Source organism: Hemiscyllium ocellatum, chromosome 33, assembly GCF_020745735.1.
Source record: "Hemiscyllium ocellatum isolate sHemOce1 chromosome 33, sHemOce1.pat.X.cur, whole genome shotgun sequence".
NCBI classification, from domain to species: domain Eukaryota; kingdom Metazoa; phylum Chordata; class Chondrichthyes; order Orectolobiformes; family Hemiscylliidae; genus Hemiscyllium; species Hemiscyllium ocellatum.
The window spans coordinates 21,340,703-21,364,235 of NC_083433.1; the positions used below are offsets into that span (position 1 = coordinate 21,340,703).

Sequence of the window (23,533 nt, forward strand, 5' to 3'; positions counted from 1 at the left end):
GGGGAGAACTTGCGAATGGTGGGTGTTCCCGTGGATCTGCTGCCGTCATCCTCGAGGCTGCGTTGGCCATGGGTTTGCAAGGTGCTGCCTGAGGAATTCTGGTGAATCTTGTAGATGCTGGGGGAATGAATGACCCTGCCGGGGGAATGAATGACCCTGCCGCCGCCGCTGTCCCGATCACCGGGAGAAACCTCTCTGCAGTCGACCTGACGGGCGGTGGCTCCGGCCCGTGCCATCTGATTGGTCGTCAGCGCGACCTACGCGGCTACGTAACAGATGGGAGAAAAGCACGGGGAAAGCACAGCGACTGCTGCAGAGTGATCTTCCGGTCTGGTTGGATATCTTGGAAGGAAGGTAGACGGTAAGGGAATAAAGGAACTTTGAATATCATCAAACTGATGGAAAGGATAGTCGGCAAATATGACCTCCACCGTTGGAGTATTGATGTGCTATCGCTTCTCGGCCTTTTGGCTTGGAATATGTGTAGTTTCTGTTCTTATCAGTTTAATCGCTGATATCTCCCGAAGGTGGGAGTGTTTGTATTAAATGGATTTTTGGAGCAGGGAGATGGCTTAAGGGCTTGCTCTGTCCTCTCCATGTATCAGCATGGTATTGCAGTGTTTCCAGGAATGGTGCACCCAACGCTTACCCAAGTTCAAAAGCAGGTGAATGCAATGTGAATCTCTTGCCTTTGCTAGTTTGCCGTGTTGATGGCAGTCAGTGATTGTTGCATCTATTGTCTTTTCAGTTGCAGGAAACTATCGTCTTTTGTTACGGGTTTTCTGTCTTATGAACCTGCTCTGCAGTTACCTGATGAAGGTGCAGCACGCAGAAAGCCAGGACAGGGGTAACCCCAACGTGCTACAGGGAACATTCTGGAACCAGGGGCCTGCCAGGAAGGTAACTTGCCAATTTAAATGAATGGATTTGCCCTTGTCTGCCGTTTTGGGCTTCTGCGGTCGTTCTTGGAACGTATCCCACCGATGGTACGGCGGTGGCGGGGGGGTGGGGTGACTGCTGTAATTTCAAAGAACCCCGTTGGGCTGAAACCTGGTGTTGTGGGATTTTTAACACAGTCAAATCAGGTTGTGGGATCCCATGACTCAGCCAATGTCAAAATGGCTATCAGATCAGCCCCCACAGCCCCTTCCCAACCCCCCCGCCCCCCCCCCCCCCCCCGAGGCAACAAATTTATCCTAATATTTCTTGAACAAGAAAGAAATGTCTTTGGTCTGTTTCCTGAATAGAGTGAAAACCCCCATCTCTGTTTGTTTCTTCGCAAACTACTGTACGGAAGCGACCTGCTTTAGTAGCTACGTCTGTACGTAAAGATTATTCACGCAGACGATCGCCCAGGCTGGAACTGGCTTCAGCTCCCTGGTGCCACCAGGCAGCCGTACTAACCACTGATCCACTGTGCCACCCGTACGATTTGGAACGATTTGTCATCATTTGCGGTGCAAGTAGCGAAACAGTTGTCAGTTTGTCAACTGGGGTCGGATTATAATGTTGTCAGCGATCTGCAGCAATGTGAACGGAGATGTCGAATCAAGCTGCTGGTGGTGATGAGGCGCGCTTGCAGCGTGACATGTTTACACGGGGAGATCAGCTCCCTCCCCATTCTCCAGAGAGTCGGATACAAGTAGAGAGGATATTGAGAGTGGACGATAAAGAAAGGGTGCACGGACGTAATTCGCTTTTCGCAACTTTTCGGATTGATGCGGAATGCCGAGGAGCGAATCCTGTACGTGAGGGAAACGATGATTGGCATTTATGGGCAAGCTACACAACACAAGGGGAGGCAATGAATAGGATCTTTCCGTCAAGGCCAACATTTCTCGCCATGCCGAGATCAGCCTGGTGGTGAGCTGCTCTCTCGAACCGCTGCAGTCCAAGTGCTGTCGGTAGCCCCGCGATGCTGTTTGGGCGGGGATTCCCGATTTTGACCCGGTAACACCGGAGGAACAAAGACATATTTGCAATTCAGGACAGCGAGTGTCTCGGGGGGGGGGAGGGGGGAGAACTTGCGAATGGTGGTGTTCCCGTGGATCTGCTGCCGTCATCCTTCGAGGCTGCGTTGGCCATGGGTTTGCAAGGTGCTGCCTGAGGAATTCTGGTGAATCTTGTAGATGCCGGGGGAATGAATGACCCTGCCGGGGAAATGAATGACCCTGCCGCCGCCGCTGTCCCGATCACCGGGAGAAACCTCTCTGCAGTCGACCTGACGTGCGGTGGCTCCGGCCCGTGCCATCTGATTGGTCGTCAGCGGGACCTACGCGGCTACGTAACAGATGGAGAGAAAAGCACGGGGAAAGCACAGCGACTGCTGCAGAGTGATCTTCCGGTCTGGTTGGATATCTTGGAAGGAAGGTAGACGGTAAGGGAATAAAGGAACTTTGAATATCATCAAACTGATGGAAAGGATAGTCGGCAAATATGACCTCCACCGTTGGAGTATTGATGTGCTATCGCTTCTCGGCCTTTTGGCTTGGAATATGTGTAGTTTCTGTTCTTATCAGTTTAATCGCTGATATCTCCCGAAGGTGGGAGTGTTTGTATTAAATGGATTTTTGGAGCAGGGAGATGGCTTAAGGGCTTGCTCTGTCCTCTCCATGTATCAGCCTGGTATTGCAGTGTTTCCAGGAATGGTGCACCCAACGCTTACCCAAGTTCAAAAGCAGGTGAATGCAATGTGAATCTCTTGCCTTTGCTAGTTTGCCGTGTTGATGGCAGTCAGTGATTGTTGCATCTATTGTCTTTTCAGTTGCAGGAAACTATCGTCTTTTGTTACGGGTTTTCTGTCTTATGAACCTGCTCTGCAGTTACCTGATGAAGGTGCAGCACGCAGAAAGCCAGGACAGGGGTAACCCCAACGTGCTACAGGGAACATTCTGGAACCAGGGGCCTGCCAGGAAGGTAACTTGCCAATTTAAATGAATGGATTTGCCCTTGTCTGCCGTTTTGGGCTTCTGCGGTCGTTCTTGGAACGTATCCCACCGATGGTACGGCGGTGGCGGGGGGTGGGGTGACTGCTGTAATTTCAAAGAACCCCGTTGGGCTGAAACCTGGTGTTGTGGATTTTTAACACAGTCAAATCAGGTTGTGGGATCCCTGACTCAGCCAATGTCAAATGGCTATCAGATCAGCCCCCACAGCCCCTTCCCCAACCCCCCCCCCCCCCCCCCCCCCCCGAGGCAACAAATATATCCTAATATTTTCTTGAACAAGAAAGAAATGTCTTTAGTCTGTTTCCTGAATAGAGTGAAACCCCCATCTCTGTTTGTTTCTTCGCAAACTACTGTACGGAAGCGACCTGCTTTAGTAGCTACGTCTGTACGTAAAGATTATTCACGCAGACGATCGCCCAAGGCTGGAACTGGCTTCAGCTCCCTGGTGCCACCAGGCAGCCGTACTAACCACTGATCCACTGTGCCACCCGTACGATTTGGAACGATTTGTCATCATTTGCGGTGCAAGTAGCGAAACAGTTGTCAGTTTGTCAACTGGGTCGGATTATAATGTTGTCAGCGATCTGCAGCAATGTGAACGGAGATGTCGAATCAAGCTGCTGGTGGTGATGAGGCGCGCTTGCAGCGTGACATGTTTACACGGGGAGATCAGCTCCCTCCCCATTCTCCACAGAGAGTCGGATACAAGTAGAGAGGATATTGAAAGTGGACGATAAAGAAAGGGTGCACGGACGTAATTCGCTTTTCGCAACTTTTCGGATTGATGCGGAATGCCGAGGAGCGAATCCTGTACGTGAGGGAAACGATGATTGGCATTTATGGGCAAGCTACACCAACACAAGGGGAGGCAATGAATAGGATCTTTCCGTCAAGGCCAACATTTCTCGCCCATGCCGAGATCAGCCTGGTGGTGAGCTGCTCTCTCGAACCGCTGCAGTCCAAGTGCTGTCGGTAGCCCCGCGATGCTGTTTGGGCGGGGATTCCCGATTTTGACCCGGTAACACCGGAGGAACAAAGACATATTTGCAATTCAGGACAGCGAGTGTCTCGGGGGGGGGGGGAGGGGGGAGAACTTGCGAATGGTGGTGTTCCCGTGGATCTGCTGCCGTCATCCTTCGAGGCTGCGTTGGCCATGGGTTTGCAAGGTGCTGCCTGAGGAATTCTGGTGAATCTTGTAGATGCCGGGGGAATGAATGACCCTGCCGGGGGAATGAATGACCCTGCCGCCGCCGCTGTCCCCGATCACCGGGAGAAACCTCTCTGCAGTCGACCTGACGTGCGGTGGCTCCGGCCCGTGCCATCTGATTGGTCGTCAGCGCGACCTACGCGGCTACGTAACAGATGGAGAGAAAAGCACGGGGAAAGCACAGCGACTGCTGCAGAGTGATCTTCCGGTCTGGTTGGATATCTTGGAAGGAAGGTAGACGGTAAGGGAATAAAGGAACTTTGAATATCATCAAACTGATGGAAAGGATAGTCGGCAAATATGACCTCCACCGTTGGAGTATTAATGTGCTATCGCTTCTCGGCCTTTTGGCTTGGAATATGTGTAGTTTCTGTTCTTATCAGTTTAATCGCTGATATCTCCCGAAGGTGGGAGTGTTTGTATTAAATGGATTTTTGGAGCAGGGAGATGGCTTAAGGGCTTGCTCTGTCCTCTCCATGTATCAGCCTGGTATTGCAGTGTTTCCAGGAATGGTGCACCCAACGCTTACCCAAGTTCAAAAGCAGGTGAATGCAATGTGAATCTCTTGCCTTTGCTAGTTTGCCGTGTTGATGGCAGTCAGTGATTGTTGCATCTATTGTCTTTTCAGTTGCAGGAAACTATCGTCTTTTGTTACGGGTTTTCTGTCTTATGAACCTGCTCTGCAGTTACCTGATGAAGGTGCAGCACGCAGAAAGCCAGGACAGGGGTAACCCCAACGTGCTACAGGGAACATTCTGGAACCAGGGGCCTGCCAGGAAGGTAACTTGCCAATTTAAATGAATGGATTTGCCCTTGTCTGCCGTTTTGGGCTTCTGCGGTCGTTCTTGGAACGTATCCCACCGATGGTACGGCGGTGGCGGGGGGGTGGGGTGACTGCTGTAATTTCAAAGAACCCCGTTGGGCTGAAACCTGGTGTTGTGGGATTTTTAACACAGTCAAATCAGGTTGTGGGATCCCATGACTCAGCCAATGTCAAATGGCTATCAGATCAGCCCCCACAGCCCCTTCCCAACCCCCCCGCCTCCCCCCCCACCCCCGAGGCAACAAATTTATCCTAATATTTTCTTGAACAAGAAAGAAATGTCTTTAGTCTGTTTCCTGAATAGAGTGAAACCCCCATCTCTGTTTGTTTCTTCGCAAACTACTGTACGGAAGCGACCTGCTTTAGTAGCTACGTCTGTACGTAAAGATTATTCACGCAGACGATCGCCCAAGGCTGGAACTGGCTTCAGCTCCCTGGTGCCACCAGGCAGCCGTACTAACCACTGATCCACTGTGCCACCCGTACGATTTGGAACGATTTGTCATCATTTGCGGTGCAAGTAGCGAAACAGTTGTCAGTTTGTCAACTGGGTCGGATTATAATGTTGTCAGCGATCTGCAGCAATGTGAACGGAGATGTCGAATCAAGCTGCTGGTGGTGATGAGGCGCGCTTGCAGCGTGACATGTTTACACGGGGAGATCAGCTCCCTCCCCATTCTCCAGAGAGTCGGATACAAGTAGAGAGGATATTGAGAGTGGACGATAAAGAAAGGGTGCACGGACGTAATTCGCTTTTCGCAACTTTTCGGATTGATGCGGAATGCCGAGGAGCGAATCCTGTACGTGAGGGAAACGATGATTGGCATTTATGGGCAAGCTACACCAACACAAGGGGAGGCAATGAATAGGATCTTTCCGTCAAGGCCAACATTTCTCGCCCATGCCGAGATCAGCCTGGTGGTGAGCTGCTCTCTCGAACCGCTGCAGTCCAAGTGCTGTCGGTAGCCCCGCGATGCTGTTTGGGCGGGGATTCCCGATTTTGACCCGGTAACACCGGAGGAACAAAGACATATTTGCAATTCAGGACAGCGAGTGTCTCGGGGGGGGGGAGGGGGAGAACTTGCGAATGGTGGTGTTCCCGTGGATCTGCTGCCGTCATCCTTCGAGGCTGCGTTGGCCATGGGTTTGCAAGGTGCTGCCTGAGGAATTCTGGTGAATCTTGTAGATGCCGGGGGAATGAATGACCCTGCCGGGGGAATGAATGACCCTGCCGCCGCCGCTGTCCCCGATCACCGGGAGAAACCTCTCTGCAGTCGACCTGACGTGCGGTGGCTCCGGCCCGTGCCATCTGATTGGTCGTCAGCGCGACCTACGCGGCTACGTAACAGATGGAGAGAAAAGCACGGGGAAAGCACAGCGACTGCTGCAGAGTGATCTTCCGGTCTGGTTGGATATCTTGGAAGGAAGGTAGACGGTAAGGGAATAAAGGAACTTTGAATATCATCAAACTGATGGAAAGGATAGTCGGCAAATATGACCTCCACCGTTGGAGTATTGATGTGCTATCGCTTCTCGGCCTTTTGGCTTGGAATATGTGTAGTTTCTGTTCTTATCAGTTTAATCGCTGATATCTCCCGAAGGTGGGAGTGTTTGTATTAAATGGATTTTTGGAGCAGGGAGATGGCTTAAGGGCTTGCTCTGTCCTCTCCATGTATCAGCCTGGTATTGCAGTGTTTCCAGGAATGGTGCACCCAACGCTTACCCAAGTTCAAAAGCAGGTGAATGCAATGTGAATCTCTTGCCTTTGCTAGTTTGCCGTGTTGATGGCAGTCAGTGATTGTTGCATCTATTGTCTTTTCAGTTGCAGGAAACTATCGTCTTTTGTTACGGGTTTTCTGTCTTATGAACCTGCTCTGCAGTTACCTGATGAAGGTGCAGCACGCTGAAAGCCAGGACAGGGGTAACCCCAACGTGCTACAGGGAACATTCTGGAACCAGGGGCCTGCCAGGAAGGTAACTTGCCAATTTGAATGAATGGATTTGCCCTTGTCTGCCGTTTTGGGCTTCTGCGGTCGTTCTTGGAACGTATCCCACCGATGGTACGGCGGTGGCGGGGGGTGGGGTGACTGCTGTAATTTCAAAGAACCCCGTTGGCCTGAAACCTGGTGTTGTGGGATTTTTAACACAGTCAAATCAGGTTGTGGGATCCCATGACTCAGCCAATGTCAAATGGCTATCAGATCAGCCCCCACAGCCCCTTCCCAACCCCCCCCCCCCCCCCCCCACCCCCGAGGCAACAAATTTATCCTAATATTTCTTGAACAAGAAAGAAATGTCTTTGGTCTGTTTCCTGAATAGAGTGAAACCCCCATCTCTGTTTGTTTCTTCGCAAACTACTGTACGGAAGCGACCTGCTTTAGTAGCTACGTCTGTACGGAAAGATTATTCACGCAGACGATCGCCCAAGGCTGGAACTGGCTTCAGCTCCCTGGTGCCACCAGGCAGCCGTACTAACCACTGATCCACTGTGCCACCCGTACGATTTGGAACGATTTGTCATCATTTGCGGTGCAAGTAGCGAAACAGTTGTCAGTTTGTCAACTGGGTCGGATTATAATGTTGTCAGCGATCTGCAGCAATGTGAACGGAGATGTCGAATCGAGCTGCTGGTGGTGATGAGGCGCGCTTGCAGCGTGACATGTTTACACGGGGAGATCAGCTCCCTCCCCATTCTCCAGAGAGTCGGATACAAGTAGAGAGGATATTGAAAGTGGACGATAAAGAAAGGGTGCACGGACGTAATTCGCTTTTCGCAACTTTTCGGATTGATGCGGAATGCCGAGGAGCGAATCCTGTACGTGAGGGAAACGATGATTGGCATTTATGGGCAAGCTACACCAACACAAGGGGAGGCAATGAATAGGATCTTTCCGTCAAGGCCAACATTTCTCGCCCATGCCGAGATCAGCCTGGTGGTGAGCTGCTCTCTCGAACCGCTGCAGTCCAAGTGCTGTCGGTAGCCCCGCGATGCTGTTTGGGCGGGGATTCCCGATTTTGACCCGGTAACACCGGAGGAACAAAGACATATTTGCAATTCAGGACAGCGAGTGTCTCGGGGGGGGGGGGGGGAGAACTTGCGAATGGTGGTGTTCCCGTGGATCTGCTGCCGTCATCCTTCGAGGCTGCGTTGGCCATGGGTTTGCAAGGTGCTGCCTGAGGAATTCTGGTGAATCTTGTAGATGCCGGGGGAATGAATGACCCTGCCGGGGGAATGAATGACCCTGCCGCCGCCGCTGTCCCCGATCACCGGGAGAAACCTCTCTGCAGTCGACCTGACGTGCGGTGGCTCCGGCCCGTGCCATCTGATTGGTCGTCAGCGCGACCTACGCGGCTACGTAACAGATGGAGAGAAAAGCACGGGGAAAGCACAGCGACTGCTGCAGAGTGATCTTCCGGTCTGGTTGGATATCTTGGAAGGAAGGTAGACGGTAAGGGAATAAAGGAACTTTGAATATCATCAAACTGATGGAAAGGATAGTCGGCAAATATGACCTCCACCGTTGGAGTATTAATGTGCTATCGCTTCTCGGCCTTTTGGCTTGGAATATGTGTAGTTTCTGTTCTTATCAGTTTAATCGCTGATATCTCCCGAAGGTGGGAGTGTTTGTATTAAATGGATTTTTGGAGCAGGGAGATGGCTTAAGGGCTTGCTCTGTCCTCTCCATGTATCAGCCTGGTATTGCAGTGTTTCCAGGAATGGTGCACCCAACGCTTACCCAAGTTCAAAAGCAGGTGAATGCAATGTGAATCTCTTGCCTTTGCTAGTTTGCCGTGTTGATGGCAGTCAGTGATTGTTGCATCTATTGTCTTTTCAGTTGCAGGAAACTATCGTCTTTTGTTACGGGTTTTCTGTCTTATGAACCTGCTCTGCAGTTACCTGATGAAGGTGCAGCACGCAGAAAGCCAGGACAGGGGTAACCCCAACGTGCTACAGGGAACATTCTGGAACAGGGGCCTGCCAGGAAGGTAACTTGCCAATTTAAATGAATGGATTTGCCCTTGTCTGCCGTTTTGGGCTTCTGCGGTCGTTCTTGGAACGTATCCCACCGATGGTACGGCGGTGGCGGGGGGTGGGGTGACTGCTGTAATTTCAAAGAACCCCGTTGGGCTGAAACCTGGTGTTGTGGGATTTTTAACACAGTCAAATCAGGTTGTGGGATCCCATGACTCAGCCAATGTCAAATGGCTATCAGATCAGCCCCCACAGCCCCTTCCCAACCCCCCCGCCTCCCCCCCCACCCCCGAGGCAACAAATTTATCCTAATATTTTCTTGAACAAGAAAGAACTGTCTTTAGTCTGTTTCCTGAATAGAGTGAAACCCCCATCTCTGTTTGTTTCTTCGCAAACTACTGTACGGAAGCGACCTGCTTTAGTAGCTACGTCTGTACGTAAAGATTATTCACGCAGACGATCGCCCAAGGCTGGAACTGGCTTCAGCTCCCTGGTGCCACCAGGCAGCCGTACTAACCACTGATCCACTGTGCCACCCGTACGATTTGGAACGATTTGTCATCATTTGCGGTGCAAGTAGCGAAACAGTTGTCAGTTTGTCAACTGGGTCGGATTATAATGTTGTCAGCGATCTGCAGCAATGTGAACGGAGATGTCGAATCAAGCTGCTGGTGGTGATGAGGCGCGCTTGCAGCGTGACATGTTTACACGGGAGATCAGCTCCCTCCCCATTCTCCAGAGAGTCGGATACAAGTAGAGAGGATATTGAGAGTGGACGATAAAGAAAGGGTGCACGGACGTAATTCGCTTTTCGCAACTTTTCGGATTGATGCGGAATGCCGAGGAGCGAATCCTGTACGTGAGGGAAACGATGATTGGCATTTATGGGCAAGCTACACCAACACAAGGGGAGGCAATGAATAGGATCTTTCCGTCAAGGCCAACATTTCTCGCCCATGCCGAGATCAGCCTGGTGGTGAGCTGCTCTCTCGAACCGCTGCAGTCCAAGTGCTGTCGGTAGCCCGCGATGCTGTTTGGGCGGGGATTCCCGATTTTGACCCGGTAACACCGGAGGAACAAAGACATATTTGCAATTCAGGACAGCGAGTGTCTCGGGGGGGGGGAGGGGGGAGAACTTGCGAATGGTGGTGTTCCCGTGGATCTGCTGCCGTCATCCTTCGAGGCTGCGTTGGCCATGGGTTTGCAAGGTGCTGCCTGAGGAATTCTGGTGAATCTTGTAGATGCCGGGGGAATGAATGACCCTGCCGGGGGAATGAATGACCCTGCCGCCGCCGCTGTCCCCGATCACCGGGAGAAACCTCTCTGCAGTCGACCTGACGTGCGGTGGCTCCGGCCCGTGCCATCTGATTGGTCGTCAGCGCGACCTACGCGGCTACGTAACAGATGGAGAGAAAAGCACGGGGAAAGCACAGCGACTGCTGCAGAGTGATCTTCCGGTCTGGTTGGATATCTTGGAAGGAAGGTAGACGGTAAGGGAATAAAGGAACTTTGAATATCATCAAACTGATGGAAAGGATAGTCGGCAAATATGACCTCCACCGTTGGAGTATTGATGTGCTATCGCTTCTCGGCCTTTTGGCTTGGAATATGTGTAGTTTCTGTTCTTATCAGTTTAATCGCTGATATCTCCCGAAGGTGGGAGTGTTTGTATTAAATGGATTTTTGGAGCAGGGAGATGGCTTAAGGGCTTGCTCTGTCCTCTCCATGTATCAGCCTGGTATTGCAGTGTTTCCAGGAATGGTGCACCCAACGCTTACCCAAGTTCAAAAGCAGGTGAATGCAATGTGAATCTCTTGCCTTTGCTAGTTTGCCGTGTTGATGGCAGTCAGTGATTGTTGCATCTATTGTCTTTTCAGTTGCAGGAAACTATCGTCTTTTGTTACGGGTTTTCTGTCTTATGAACCTGCTCTGCAGTTACCTGATGAAGGTGCAGCACGCAGAAAGCCAGGACAGGGGTAACCCCAACGTGCTACAGGGAACATTCTGGAACCAGGGGCCTGCCAGGAAGGTAACTTGCCAATTTAAATGAATGGATTTGCCCTTGTCTGCCGTTTTGGGCTTCTGCGGTCGTTCTTGGAACGTATCCCACCGATGGTACGGCGGTGGCGGGGGGTGGGGTGACTGCTGTAATTTCAAAGAACCCCGTTGGGCTGAAACCTGGTGTTGTGGGATTTTTAACACAGTCAAATCAGGTTGTGGGATCCCATGACTCAGCCAATGTCAAATGGCTATCAGATCAGCCCCCACAGCCCCTTCCCAACCCCCCCGCCTCCCCCCCCACCCCCGAGGCAACAAATTTATCCTAATATTTTCTTGAACAAGAAAGAAATGTCTTTGGTCTGTTTCCTGAATAGAGTGAAACCCCCATCTCTGTTTGTTTCTTCGCAAACTACTGTACGGAAGCGACCTGCTTTAGTAGCTACGTCTGTACGTAAAGATTATTCACGCAGACGATCGCCCAAGGCTGGAACTGGCTTCAGCTCCCTGGTGCCACCAGGCAGCCGTACTAACCACTGATCCACTGTGCCACCCGTACGATTTGGAACGATTTGTCATCATTTGCGGTGCAAGTAGCGAAACAGTTGTCAGTTTGTCAACTGGGTCGGATTATAATGTTGTCAGCGATCTGCAGCAATGTGAACGGAGATGTCGAATCGAGCTGCTGGTGGTGATGAGGCGCGCTTGCAGCGTGACATGTTTACACGGGGAGATCAGCTCCCTCCCCATTCTCCAGAGAGTCGGATACAAGTAGAGAGGATATTGAGAGTGGACGATAAAGAAAGGGTGCACGGACGTAATTCGCTTTTCGCAACTTTTCGGATTGATGCGGAATGCCGAGGAGCGAATCCTGTACGTGAGGGAAACGATGATTGGCATTTATGGGCAAGCTACACCAACACAAGGGAGGCAATGAATAGGATCTTTCCGTCAAGGCCAACATTTCTCGCCCATGCCGAGATCAGCCTGGTGGTGAGCTGCTCTCTCGAACCGCTGCAGTCCAAGTGCTGTCGGTAGCCCCGCGATGCTGTTTGGGCGGGGATTCCCGATTTTGACCCGGTAACACCGGAGGAACAAAGACATATTTGCAATTCAGGACAGCGAGTGTCTCGGGGGGGGGGGGGGGGAGAACTTGCGAATGGTGGTGTTCCCGTGGATCTGCTGCCGTCATCCTTCGAGGCTGCGTTGGCCATGGGTTTGCAAGGTGCTGCCTGAGGAATTCTGGTGAATCTTGTAGATGCCGGGGAATGAATGACCCTGCCGGGGGAATGAATGACCCTGCCGCCGCCGCTGTCCCCGATCACCGGGAGAAACCTCTCTGCAGTCGACCTGACGTGCGGTGGCTCCGGCCCGTGCCATCTGATTGGTCGTCAGCGCGACCTACGCGGCTACGTAACAGATGGAGAGAAAAGCACGGGGAAAGCACAGCGACTGCTGCAGAGTGATCTTCCGGTCTGGTTGGATATCTTGGAAGGAAGGTAGACGGTAAGGGAATAAAGGAACTTTGAATATCATCAAACTGATGGAAAGGATAGTCGGCAAATATGACCTCCACCGTTGGAGTATTAATGTGCTATCGCTTCTCGGCCTTTTGGCTTGGAATATGTGTAGTTTCTGTTCTTATCAGTTTAATCGCTGATATCTCCCGAAGGTGGGAGTGTTTGTATTAAATGGATTTTTGGAGCAGGGAGATGGCTTAAGGGCTTGCTCTGTCCTCTCCATGTATCAGCCTGGTATTGCAGTGTTTCCAGGAATGGTGCACCCAACGCTTACCCAAGTTCAAAAGCAGGTGAATGCAATGTGAATCTCTTGCCTTTGCTAGTTTGCCGTGTTGATGGCAGTCAGTGATTGTTGCATCTATTGTCTTTTCAGTTGCAGGAAACTATCGTCTTTTGTTACGGGTTTTCTGTCTTATGAACCTGCTCTGCAGTTACCTGATGAAGGTGCAGCATGCAGAAAGCCAGGACAGGGGTAACCCCAACGTGCTACAGGGAACATTCTGGAACCAGGGGCCTGCCAGGAAGGTAACTTGCCAATTTAAATGAATGGATTTGCCCTTGTCTGCCGTTTTGGGCTTCTGCGGTCGTTCTTGGAACGTATCCCACCGATGGTACGGCGGTGGCGGGGGGTGGGGTGACTGCTGTAATTTCAAAAGAACCCCGTTGGCCTGAAACCTGGTGTTGTGGGATTTTTAACACAGTCAAATCAGGTTGTGGGATCCCATGACTCAGCCAATGTCAAATGGCTATCAGATCAGCCCCCACAGCCCCTTCCCAACCCCCCCGCCTCCCCCCCCACCCCCGAGGCAACAAATTTATCCTAATATTTTCTTGAACAAGAAAGAAATGTCTTTAGTCTGTTTCCTGAATAGAGTGAAACCCCCATCTCTGTTTGTTTCTTCGCAAACTACTGTACGGAAGCGACCTGCTTTAGTAGCTACGTCTGTACGTAAAGATTATTCACGCAGACGATCGCCCAAGGCTGGAACTGGCTTCAGCTCCCTGGTGCCACCAGGCAGCCGTACTAACCACTGATCCACTGTGCCACCCGTACGATTTGGAACGATTTGTCATCATTTGCGGTGCAAGTAGCGAAACAGTTGTCAGTTTGTCAACTGGGTCGGATTATAATGTTGTCAGCGATCTGCAGCAATGTGAACGGAGATGTCGAATCGAGCTGCTGGTGGTGATGAGGCGCGCTTGCAGCGTGACATGTTTACACGGGGAGATCAGCTCCCTCCCCATTCTCCAGAGAGTCGGATACAAGTAGAGAGGATATTGAGAGTGGACGATAAAGAAAGGGTGCACGGACGTAATTCGCTTTTCGCAACTTTTCGGATTGATGCGGAATGCCGAGGAGCGAATCCTGTACGTGAGGGAAACGATGATTGGCATTTATGGGCAAGCTACACCAACACAAGGGGAGGCAATGAATAGGATCTTTCCGTCAAGGCCAACATTTCTCGCCCATGCCGAGATCAGCCTGGTGGTGAGCTGCTCTCTCGAACCGCTGCAGTCCAAGTGCTGTCGGTAGCCCCGCGATGCTGTTTGGGCGGGGATTCCCGATTTTGACCCGGTAACACCGGAGGAACAAAGACATATTTGCAATTCAGGACAGCGAGTGTCTCGGGGGGGGGGGGGGGGGAGAACTTGCGAATGGTGGTGTTCCTGTGGATCTGCTGCCGTCATCCTTCGAGGCTGCGTTGGCCATGGGTTTGCAAGGTGCTGCCTGAGGAATTCTGGTGAATCTTGTAGATGCCGGGGGAATGAATGACCCTGCCGGGGGAATGAATGACCCTGCCGCCGCCGCTGTCCCCGATCACCGGGAGAAACCTCTCTGCAGTCGACCTGACGTGCGGTGGCTCCGGCCCGTGCCATCTGATTGGTCGTCAGCGCGACCTACGCGGCTACGTAACAGATGGAGAGAAAAGCACGGGGAAAGCACAGCGACTGCTGCAGAGTGATCTTCCGGTCTGGTTGGATATCTTGGAAGGAAGGTAGACGGTAAGGGAATAAAGGAACTTTGAATATCATCAAACTGATGGAAAGGATAGTCGGCAAATATGACCTCCACCGTTGGAGTATTGATGTGCTATCGCTTCTCGGCCTTTTGGCTTGGAATATGTGTAGTTTCTGTTCTTATCAGTTTAATCGCTGATATCTCCCGAAGGTGGGAGTGTTTGTATTAAATGGATTTTTGGAGCAGGGAGATGGCTTAAGGGCTTGCTCTGTCCTCTCCATGTATCAGCCTGGTATTGCAGTGTTTCCAGGAATGGTGCACCCAACGCTTACCCAAGTTCAAAAGCAGGTGAATGCAATGTGAATCTCTTGCCTTTGCTAGTTTGCCGTGTTGATGGCAGTCAGTGATTGTTGCATCTATTGTCTTTCAGTTGCAGGAAACTATCGTCTTTTGTTACGGGTTTTCTGTCTTATGAACCTGCTCTGCAGTTACCTGATGAAGGTGCAGCACGCAGAAAGCCAGGACAGGGGTAACCCCAACGTGCTACAGGGAACATTCTGGAACCAGGGGCCTGCCAGGAAGGTAACTTGCCAATTTAAATGAATGGATTTGCCCTTGTCTGCCGTTTTGGGCTTCTGCGGTCGTTCTTGGAACGTATCCCACCGATGGTACGGCGGTGGCGGGGGGTGGGGTGACTGCTGTAATTTCAAAGAACCCCGTTGGGCTGAAACCTGGTGTTGTGGGATTTTTAACACAGTCAAATCAGGTTGTGGGATCCCATGACTCAGCCAATGTCAAATGGCTATCAGATCAGCCCCCACAGCCCCTTCCCAACCCCCCCGCCTCCCCCCCCACCCCCGAGGCAACAAATTTATCCTAATATTTTCTTGAACAAGAAAGAAATGTCTTTGGTCTGTTTCCTGAATAGAGTGAAACCCCCATCTCTGTTTGTTTCTTCGCAAACTACTGTACGGAAGCGACCTGCTTTAGTAGCTACGTCTGTACGTAAAGATTATTCACGCAGACGATCGCCCAAGGCTGGAACTGGCTTCAGCTCCCTGGTGCCACCAGGCAGCCGTACTAACCACTGATCCACTGTGCCACCCGTACGATTTGGAACGATTTGTCATCATTTGCGGTGCAAGTAGCGAAACAGTTGTCAGTTTGTCAACTGGGTCGGATTATAATGTTGTCAGCGATCTGCAGCAATGTGAACGGAGATGTCGAATCGAGCTGCTGGTGGTGATGAGGCGCGCTTGCAGCGTGACATGTTTACACGGGGAGATCAGCTCCCTCCCCATTCTCCAGAGAGTCGGATACAAGTAGAGAGGATATTGAGAGTGGACGATAAAGAAAGGGTGCACGGACGTAATTCGCTTTTCGCAACTTTTCGGATTGATGCGGAATGCCGAGGAGCGAATCCTGTACGTGAGGGAAACGATGATTGGCATTTATGGGCAAGCTACACCAACACAAGGGGAGGCAATGAATAGGATCTTTCCGTCAAGGCCAACATTTCTCGCCCATGCCGAGATCAGCCTGGTGGTGAGCTGCTCTCTCGAACCGCTGCAGTCCAAGTGCTGTCGGTAGCCCCGCGATGCTGTTTGGGCGGGATTCCCGATTTTGACCCGGTAACACCGGAGGAACAAAGACATATTTGCAATTCAGGACAGCGAGTGTCTCGGGGGGGGGGAGGGGGGAGAACTTGCGAATGGTGGTGTTCCCGTGGATCTGCTGCCGTCATCCTTCGAGGCTGCGTTGGCCATGGGTTTGCAAGGTGCTGCCTGAGGAATTCTGGTGAATCTTGTAGATGCCGGGGGAATGAATGACCCTGCCGGGGGAATGAATGACCCTGCCGCCGCCGCTGTCCCCGATCACCGGGAGAAACCTCTCTGCAGTCGACCTGACGTGCGGTGGCTCCGGCCCGTGCCATCTGATTGGTCGTCAGCGCGACCTACGCGGCTACGTAACAGATGGAGAGAAAAGCACGGGGAAAGCACAGCGACTGCTGCAGAGTGATCTTCCGGTCTGGTTGGATATCTTGGAAGGAAGGTAGACGGTAAGGGAATAAAGGAACTTTGAATATCATCAAACTGATGGAAAGGATAGTCGGCAAATATGACCTCCACCGTTGGAGTATTGATGTGCTATCGCTTCTCGGCCTTTTGGCTTGGAATATGTGTAGTTTCTGTTCTTATCAGTTTAATCGCTGATATCTCCCGAAGGTGGGAGTGTTTGTATTAAATGGATTTTTGGAGCAGGGAGATGGCTTAAGGGCTTGCTCTGTCCTCTCCATGTATCAGCCTGGTATTGCAGTGTTTCCAGGAATGGTGCACCCAACGCTTACCCAAGTTCAAAAGCAGGTGAATGCAATGTGAATCTCTTGCCTTTGCTAGTTTGCCGTGTTGATGGCAGTCAGTGATTGTTGCATCTATTGTCTTTTGCAGGAAACTATCGTCTTTTGTTACGGGTTTTCTGTCTTATGAACCTGCTCTGCAGTTACCTGATGAAGGTGCAGCACGCAGAAAGCCAGGACAGGGGTAACCCCAACGTGCTACAGGGAACATTCTGGAACCAGGGGCCTGCCAGGAAGGTAACTTGCCAATTTAAATGAATGGATTTGCCCTTGTCTGCCGTTTTGGGCTTCTGCGGTCGTTCTTGGAACGTATCCCACCGATGGTACGGCGGTGGCGGGGGGTGGGGTGACTGCTGTAATTTCAAAGAACCCCGTTGGGCTGAAACCTGGTGTTGTGGGATTTTTAACACAGTCAAATCAGGTTGTGGGATCCCATGACTCAGCCAATGTCAAATGGCTATCAGATCAGCCCCCACAGCCCCTTCCCAACCCCCCCACCTCCCCCCCCACCCCCGAGGCAACAAATTTATCCTAATATTTTCTTGAACAAGAAAGAAATGTCTTTGGTCTGTTTCCTGAATAGAGTGAAACCCCCATCTCTGTTTGTTTCTTCGCAAACTACTGTACTGAAGCGACCTGCTTTAGTAGCTACGTCTGTACGTAAAGATTATTCACGCAGACGATCGCCCAAGGCTGGAACTGGCTTCAGCTCCCTGGTGCCACCAGGCAGCCGTACTAACCACTGATCCACTGTGCCACCCGTACGATTTGGAACGATTTGTCATCATTTGCGGTGCAAGTAGCGAAACAGTTGTCAGTTTGTCAACTGGGTCGGATTATAATGTTGTCAGCGATCTGCAGCAATGTGAACGGAGATGTCGAATCGAGCTGCTGGTGGTGATGAGGCGCGCTTGCAGCGTGACATGTTTACACGGGGAGATCAGCTCCCTCCCCATTCTCCAGAGAGTCGGATACAAGTAGAGAGGATATTGAGAGTGGACGATAAAGAAAGGGTGCACGGACGTAATTCGCTTTTCGCAACTTTTCGGATTGATGCGGAATGCCGAGGAGCGAATCCTGTACGTGAGGGAAACGATGATTGGCATTTATGGGCAAGCTACACCAACACAAGGGGAGGCAATGAATAGGATCTTTCCGTCAAGGCCAACATTTCTCGCCCATGCCGAGATCAGCCTGGTGGTGAGCTGCTCTCTCGAACCGCTGCAGTCCAAGTGCTGTCGGTAGCCCCGCGATGCTGTTTGGGCGGGGATTCCCGATTTTGACCCGGTAACACCGGAGGAACAAAGACATATTTGCAATTCAGGACAGCGAGTGTCTCGGGGGGGGGGAGGGGGGAGAACTTGCGAATGGTGGTGTTCCCGTGGATCTGCTGCCGTCATCCTTCGAGGCTGCGTTGGCCATGGGTTTGCAAGGTGCTGCCTGAGGAATTCTGGTGAATCTTGTAGATGCCGGGGGAATGAATGACCCTGCCGGGGGAATGAATGACCCTGCCGCCGCCGCTGTCCCCGATCACCGGGAGAAACCTCTCTGCAGTCGACCTGACGTGCGGTGGCTCCGGCCCGTGCCATCTGATTGGTCGTCAGCGCGACCTACGCGGCTACGTAACAGATGGAGAGAAAAGCACGGGGAAAGCACAGCGACTGCTGCAGAGTGATCTTCCGGTCTGGTTGGATATCTTGGAAGGAAGGTAGACGGTAAGGGAATAAAGGAACTTTGAATATCATCAAACTGATGGAAAGGATAGTCGGCAAATATGACCTCCACCGTTGGAGTATTAATGTGCTATCGCTTCTCGGCCTTTTGGCTTGGAATATGTGTAGTTTCTGTTCTTATCAGTTTAATCGCTGATATCTCCCGAAGGTGGGAGTGTTTGTATTAAATGGATTTTTGGAGCAGGGAGATGGCTTAAGGGCTTGCTCTGTCCTCTCCATGTATCAGCCTGGTATTGCAGTGTTTCCAGGAATGGTGCACCCAACGCTTACCCAAGTTCAAAAGCAGGTGAATGCAATGTGAATCTCTTGCCTTTGCTAGTTTGCCGTGTTGATGGCAGTCAGTGATTGTTGCATCTATTGTCTTTTCAGTTGCAGGAAACTATCGTCTTTTGTTACGGGTTTTCTGTCTTATGAACCTGCTCTGCAGTTACCTGATGAAGGTGCAGCATGCAGAAAGCCAGGACAGGGGTAACCCCAACGTGCTACAGGGAACATTCTGGAACCAGGGGCCTGCCAGGAAGGTAACTTGCCAATTTAAATGAATGGATTTGCCCTTGTCTGCCGTTTTGGGCTTCTGCGGTCGTTCTTGGAACGTATCCCACCGATGGTACGGCGGTGGCGGGGGGTGGGGTGACTGCTGTAATTTCAAAGAACCCCGTTGGCCTGAAACCTGGTGTTGTGGGATTTTTAACACAGTCAAATCAGGTTGTGGGATCCCATGACTCAGCCAATGTCAAATGGCTATCAGATCAGCCCCCACAGCCCCTTCCCAACCCCCCCGCCTCCCCCCCCACCCCCGAGGCAACAAATTTATCCTAATATTTTCTTGAACAAGAAAGAAATGTCTTTAGTCTGTTTCCTGAATAGAGTGAAACCCCCATCTCTGTTTGTTTCTTCGCAAACTACTGTACGGAAGCGACCTGCTTTAGTAGCTACGTCTGTACGTAAAGATTATTCACGCAGACGATCGCCCAAGGCTGGAACTGGCTTCAGCTCCCTGGTGCCACCAGGCAGCCGTACTAACCACTGATCCACTGTGCCACCCGTACGATTTGGAACGATTTGTCATCATTTGCGGTGCAAGTAGCGAAACAGTTGTCAGTTTGTCAACTGGGTCGGATTATAATGTTGTCAGCGATCTGCAGCAATGTGAACGGAGATGTCGAATCGAGCTGCTGGTGGTGATGAGGCGCGCTTGCAGCGTGACATGTTTACACGGGGAGATCAGCTCCCTCCCCATTCTCCAGAGAGTCGGATACAAGTAGAGAGGATATTGAGAGTGGACGATAAAGAAAGGGTGCACGGACGTAATTCGCTTTTCGCAACTTTTCGGATTGATGCGGAATGCCGAGGAGCGAATCCTGTACGTGAGGGAAACGATGATTGGCATTTATGGGCAAGCTACACCAACACAAGGGGAGGCAATGAATAGGATCTTTCCGTCAAGGCCAACATTTCTCGCCCATGCCGAGATCAGCCTGGTGGTGAGCTGCTCTCTCGAACCGCTGCAGTCCAAGTGCTGTCGGTAGCCCCGCGATGCTGTTTGGGCGGGGATTCCCGATTTTGACCCGGTAACACCGGAGGAACAAAGACATATTTGCAATTCAGGACAGCGAGTGTCTCGGGGGGTGGGGGGGGGGAGAACTTGCGAATGGTGGTGTTCCCGGGGATCTGCTGCCGTCATCCTTCGAGGCTGCGTTGGCCATGGGTTTGCAAGGTGCTGCCTGAGGAATTCTGGTGAATCTTGTAGATGCCGGGGGAATGAATGACCCTGCCGGGGGAATGAATGACCCTGCCGCCGCCGCTGTCCCCGATCACCGGGAGAAACCTCTCTGCAGTCGACCTGACGTGCGGTGGCTCCGGCCCGTGCCATCTGATTGGTCGTCAGCGCGACCTACGCGGCTACGTAACAGATGGAGAGAAAAGCACGGGGAAAGCACAGCGACTGCTGCAGAGTGATCTTCCGGTCTGGTTGGATATCTTGGAAGGAAGGTAGACGGTAAGGGAATAAAGGAACTTTGAATATCATCAAACTGATGGAAAGGATAGTCGGCAAATATGACCTCCACCGTTGGAGTATTGATGTGCTATCGCTTCTCGGCCTTTTGGCTTGGAATATGTGTAGTTTCTGTTCTTATCAGTTTAATCGCTGATATCTCCCGAAGGTGGGAGTGTTTGTATTAAATGGATTTTTGGAGCAGGGAGATGGCTTAAGGGCTTGCTCTGTCCTCTCCATGTATCAGCCTGGTATTGCAGTGTTTCCAGGAATGGTGCACCCAACGCTTACCCAAGTTCAAAAGCAGGTGAATGCAATGTGAATCTCTTGCCTTTGCTAGTTTGCCGTGTTGATGGCAGTCAGTGATTGTTGCATCTATTGTCTTTTGCAGGAAACTATCGTCTTTTGTTACGGGTTTTCTGTCTTATGAACCTGCTCTGCAGTTACCTGATGAAGGTGCAGCACGCAGAAAGCCAGGACAGGGGTAACCCCAACGTGCTACAGGGAACATTCTGGAACCAGGGGCCTGCCAGGAAGGTAACTTGCCAATTTAAATGAATGGATTTGCCCTTGTCTGCCGTTTTGGGCTTCTGCGGTCGTTCTTGGAACGTATCCCACCGATGGTACGGCGGTGGCGGGGGGTGGGGTGACTGCTGTAATTTCAAAGAACCCCGTTGGGCTGAAACCTGGTGTTGTGGGATTTTTAACACAGTCAAATCAGGTTGTGGGATCCCATGACTCAGCCAATGTCAAATGGCTATCAGATCAGCCCCCACAGCCCCTTCCCAACCCCCCCGCCTCCCCCCCCACCCCCGAGGCAACAAAATTATCCTAATATTTTCTTGAACAAGAAAGAAATGTCTTTGGTCTGTTTCCTGAATAGAGTGAAACCCCCATCTCTGTTTGTTTCTTCGCAAACTACTGTACGGAAGCGACCTGCTTTAGTAGCTACGTCTGTACGTAAAGATTATTCACGCAGACGATCGCCCAAGGCTGGAACTGGCTTCAGCTCCCTGGTGCCACCAGGCAGCCGTACTAACCACTGATCCACTGTGCCACCCGTACGATTTGGAACGATTTGTCATCATTTGCGGTGCAAGTAGCGAAACAGTTGTCAGTTTGTCAACTGGGTCGGATTATAATGTTGTCAGCGATCTGCAGCAATGTGAACGGAGATGTCGAATCGAGCTGCTGGTGGTGATGAGGCGCGCTTGCAGCGTGACATGTTTACACGGGGAGATCAGCTCCCTCCCCATTCTCCAGAGAGTCGGATACAAGTAGAGAGGATATTGAGAGTGGACGATAAAGAAAGGGTGCACGGACGTAATTCGCTTTTCGCAACTTTTCGGATTGATGCGGAATGCCGAGGAGCGAATCCTGTACGTGAGGGAAACGATGATTGGCATTTATGGGCAAGCTACACCAACACAAGGGGAGGCAATGAATAGGATCTTTCCGTCAAGGCCAACATTTCTCGCCCATGCCGAGATCAGCCTGGTGGTGAGCTGCTCTCTCGAACCGCTGCAGTCCAAGTGCTGTCGGTAGCCCCGCGATGCTGTTTGGGCGGGGATTCCCGATTTTGACCCGGTAACACCGGAGGAACAAAGACATATTTGCAATTCAGGACAGCGAGTGTCTCGGGGGTGGGGGAGGGGGGAGAACTTGCGAATGGTGGTGTTCCCGTGGATCTGCTGCCGTCATCCTTCGAGGCTGCGTTGGCCATGGGTTTGCAAGGTGCTGCCTGAGGAATTCTGGTGAATCTTGTAGATGCCGGGGGAATGAATGACCCTGCCGGGGGAATGAATGACCCTGCCGCCGCCGCTGTCCCCGATCACCGGGAGAAACCTCTCTGCAGTCGACCTGACGTGCGGTGGCTCCGGCCCGTGCCATCTGATTGGTCGTCAGCGCGACCTACGCGGCTACGTAACAGATGGAGAGAAAAGCACGGGGAAAGCACAGCGACTGCTGCAGAGTGATCTTCCGGTCTGGTTGGATATCTTGGAAGGAAGGTAGACGGTAAGGGAATAAAGGAACTTTGAATATCATCAAACTGATGGAAAGGATAGTCGGCAAATATGACCTCCACCGTTGGAGTATTGATGTGCTATCGCTTCTCGGCCTTTTGGCTTGGAATATGTGTAGTTTCTGTTCTTATCAGTTTAATCGCTGATATCTCCCGAAGGTGGGAGTGTTTGTATTAAATGGATTTTTGGAGCAGGGAGATGGCTTAAGGGCTTGCTCTGTCCTCTCCATGTATCAGCCTGGTATTGCAGTGTTTCCAGGAATGGTGCACCCAACGCTTACCCAAGTTCAAAAGCAGGTGAATGCAATGTGAATCTCTTGCCTTTGCTAGTTTGCCGTGTTGATGGCAGTCAGTGATTGTTGCATCTATTGTCTTTTCTGTTGCAGGAAACTATCGTCTTTTGTTACGGGTTTTCTGTCTTATGAACCTGCTCTGCAGTTACCTGATGAAGGTGCAGCACGCAGAAAGCCAGGACAGGGGTAACCCCAACGTGCTACAGGGAACATTCTGGAACCAGGGGCCTGCCAGGAAGGTAACTTGCCAATTTAAATGAATGGATTTGCCCTTGTCTGCCGTTTTGGGCTTCTGCGGTCGTTCTTGGAACGTATCCCACCGATGGTACGGCGGTGGCGGGGGGTGGGGTGACTGCTGTAATTTCAAAGAACCCCGTTGGGCTGAAACCTGGTGTTGTGGGATTTTTAACACAGTCAAATCAGGTTGTGGGATCCCATGACTCAGCCAATGTCAAATGGCTATCAGATCAGCCCCCACAGCCCCTTCCCAACCCCCCCGCCTCCCCCCCCACCCCCGAGGCAACAAATTTATCCTAATATTTTCTTGAACAAGAAAGAAATGTCTTTGGTCTGTTTCCTGAATAGAGTGAAACCCCCATCTCTGTTTGTTTCTTCGCAAACTACTGTACGGAAGCGACCTGCTTTAGTAGCTACGTCTGTACGTAAAGATTATTCACGCAGACGATCGCCCAAGGCTGGAACT

At 51.5% G+C, this 23,533-nt stretch overlaps 12 non-coding genes across 12 annotated transcripts; all 12 read left to right on the top strand.

Annotated features, from left to right (window-relative positions):
- Nucleotides 1–451: 451 nt before the first annotated feature.
- On the top strand, nt 452–643 carry LOC132831893 (U2 spliceosomal RNA). The gene has a single exon (XR_009646843.1). It is a non-coding gene; the product is annotated as a U2 spliceosomal RNA (small nuclear RNA).
- A 1,824-nt stretch (nt 644–2,467) lies between these two features.
- LOC132831831 (U2 spliceosomal RNA) lies at nt 2,468–2,659 on the top strand. Its single transcript, XR_009646781.1, has one exon. It is a non-coding gene; the product is annotated as a U2 spliceosomal RNA (small nuclear RNA).
- Nucleotides 2,660–4,486: 1,827 nt separating this feature from the next.
- LOC132831833 (U2 spliceosomal RNA) lies at nt 4,487–4,678 on the top strand. The gene has a single exon (XR_009646783.1). It is a non-coding gene; the product is annotated as a U2 spliceosomal RNA (small nuclear RNA).
- A 1,825-nt stretch (nt 4,679–6,503) lies between these two features.
- On the top strand, nt 6,504–6,695 carry LOC132831834 (U2 spliceosomal RNA). The gene has a single exon (XR_009646784.1). It is a non-coding gene; the product is annotated as a U2 spliceosomal RNA (small nuclear RNA).
- A 1,822-nt stretch (nt 6,696–8,517) lies between these two features.
- LOC132831835 (U2 spliceosomal RNA) lies at nt 8,518–8,709 on the top strand. The gene has a single exon (XR_009646785.1). It is a non-coding gene; the product is annotated as a U2 spliceosomal RNA (small nuclear RNA).
- A 1,822-nt stretch (nt 8,710–10,531) lies between these two features.
- On the top strand, nt 10,532–10,723 carry LOC132831836 (U2 spliceosomal RNA). The gene has a single exon (XR_009646786.1). It is a non-coding gene; the product is annotated as a U2 spliceosomal RNA (small nuclear RNA).
- A 1,822-nt stretch (nt 10,724–12,545) lies between these two features.
- LOC132831837 (U2 spliceosomal RNA) lies at nt 12,546–12,737 on the top strand. The gene has a single exon (XR_009646787.1). It is a non-coding gene; the product is annotated as a U2 spliceosomal RNA (small nuclear RNA).
- A 1,826-nt stretch (nt 12,738–14,563) lies between these two features.
- On the top strand, nt 14,564–14,755 carry LOC132831838 (U2 spliceosomal RNA). Its single transcript, XR_009646788.1, has one exon. It is a non-coding gene; the product is annotated as a U2 spliceosomal RNA (small nuclear RNA).
- A 1,823-nt stretch (nt 14,756–16,578) lies between these two features.
- Nucleotides 16,579–16,770, top strand: LOC132831839 (U2 spliceosomal RNA). Its single transcript, XR_009646789.1, has one exon. It is a non-coding gene; the product is annotated as a U2 spliceosomal RNA (small nuclear RNA).
- Nucleotides 16,771–18,590: 1,820 nt separating this feature from the next.
- LOC132831840 (U2 spliceosomal RNA) lies at nt 18,591–18,782 on the top strand. The gene has a single exon (XR_009646790.1). It is a non-coding gene; the product is annotated as a U2 spliceosomal RNA (small nuclear RNA).
- A 1,825-nt stretch (nt 18,783–20,607) lies between these two features.
- LOC132831841 (U2 spliceosomal RNA) lies at nt 20,608–20,799 on the top strand. Its single transcript, XR_009646791.1, has one exon. It is a non-coding gene; the product is annotated as a U2 spliceosomal RNA (small nuclear RNA).
- A 1,821-nt stretch (nt 20,800–22,620) lies between these two features.
- LOC132831842 (U2 spliceosomal RNA) lies at nt 22,621–22,812 on the top strand. The gene has a single exon (XR_009646792.1). It is a non-coding gene; the product is annotated as a U2 spliceosomal RNA (small nuclear RNA).
- The last annotated feature ends 721 nt before the right edge of the window (nt 22,813–23,533 follow it).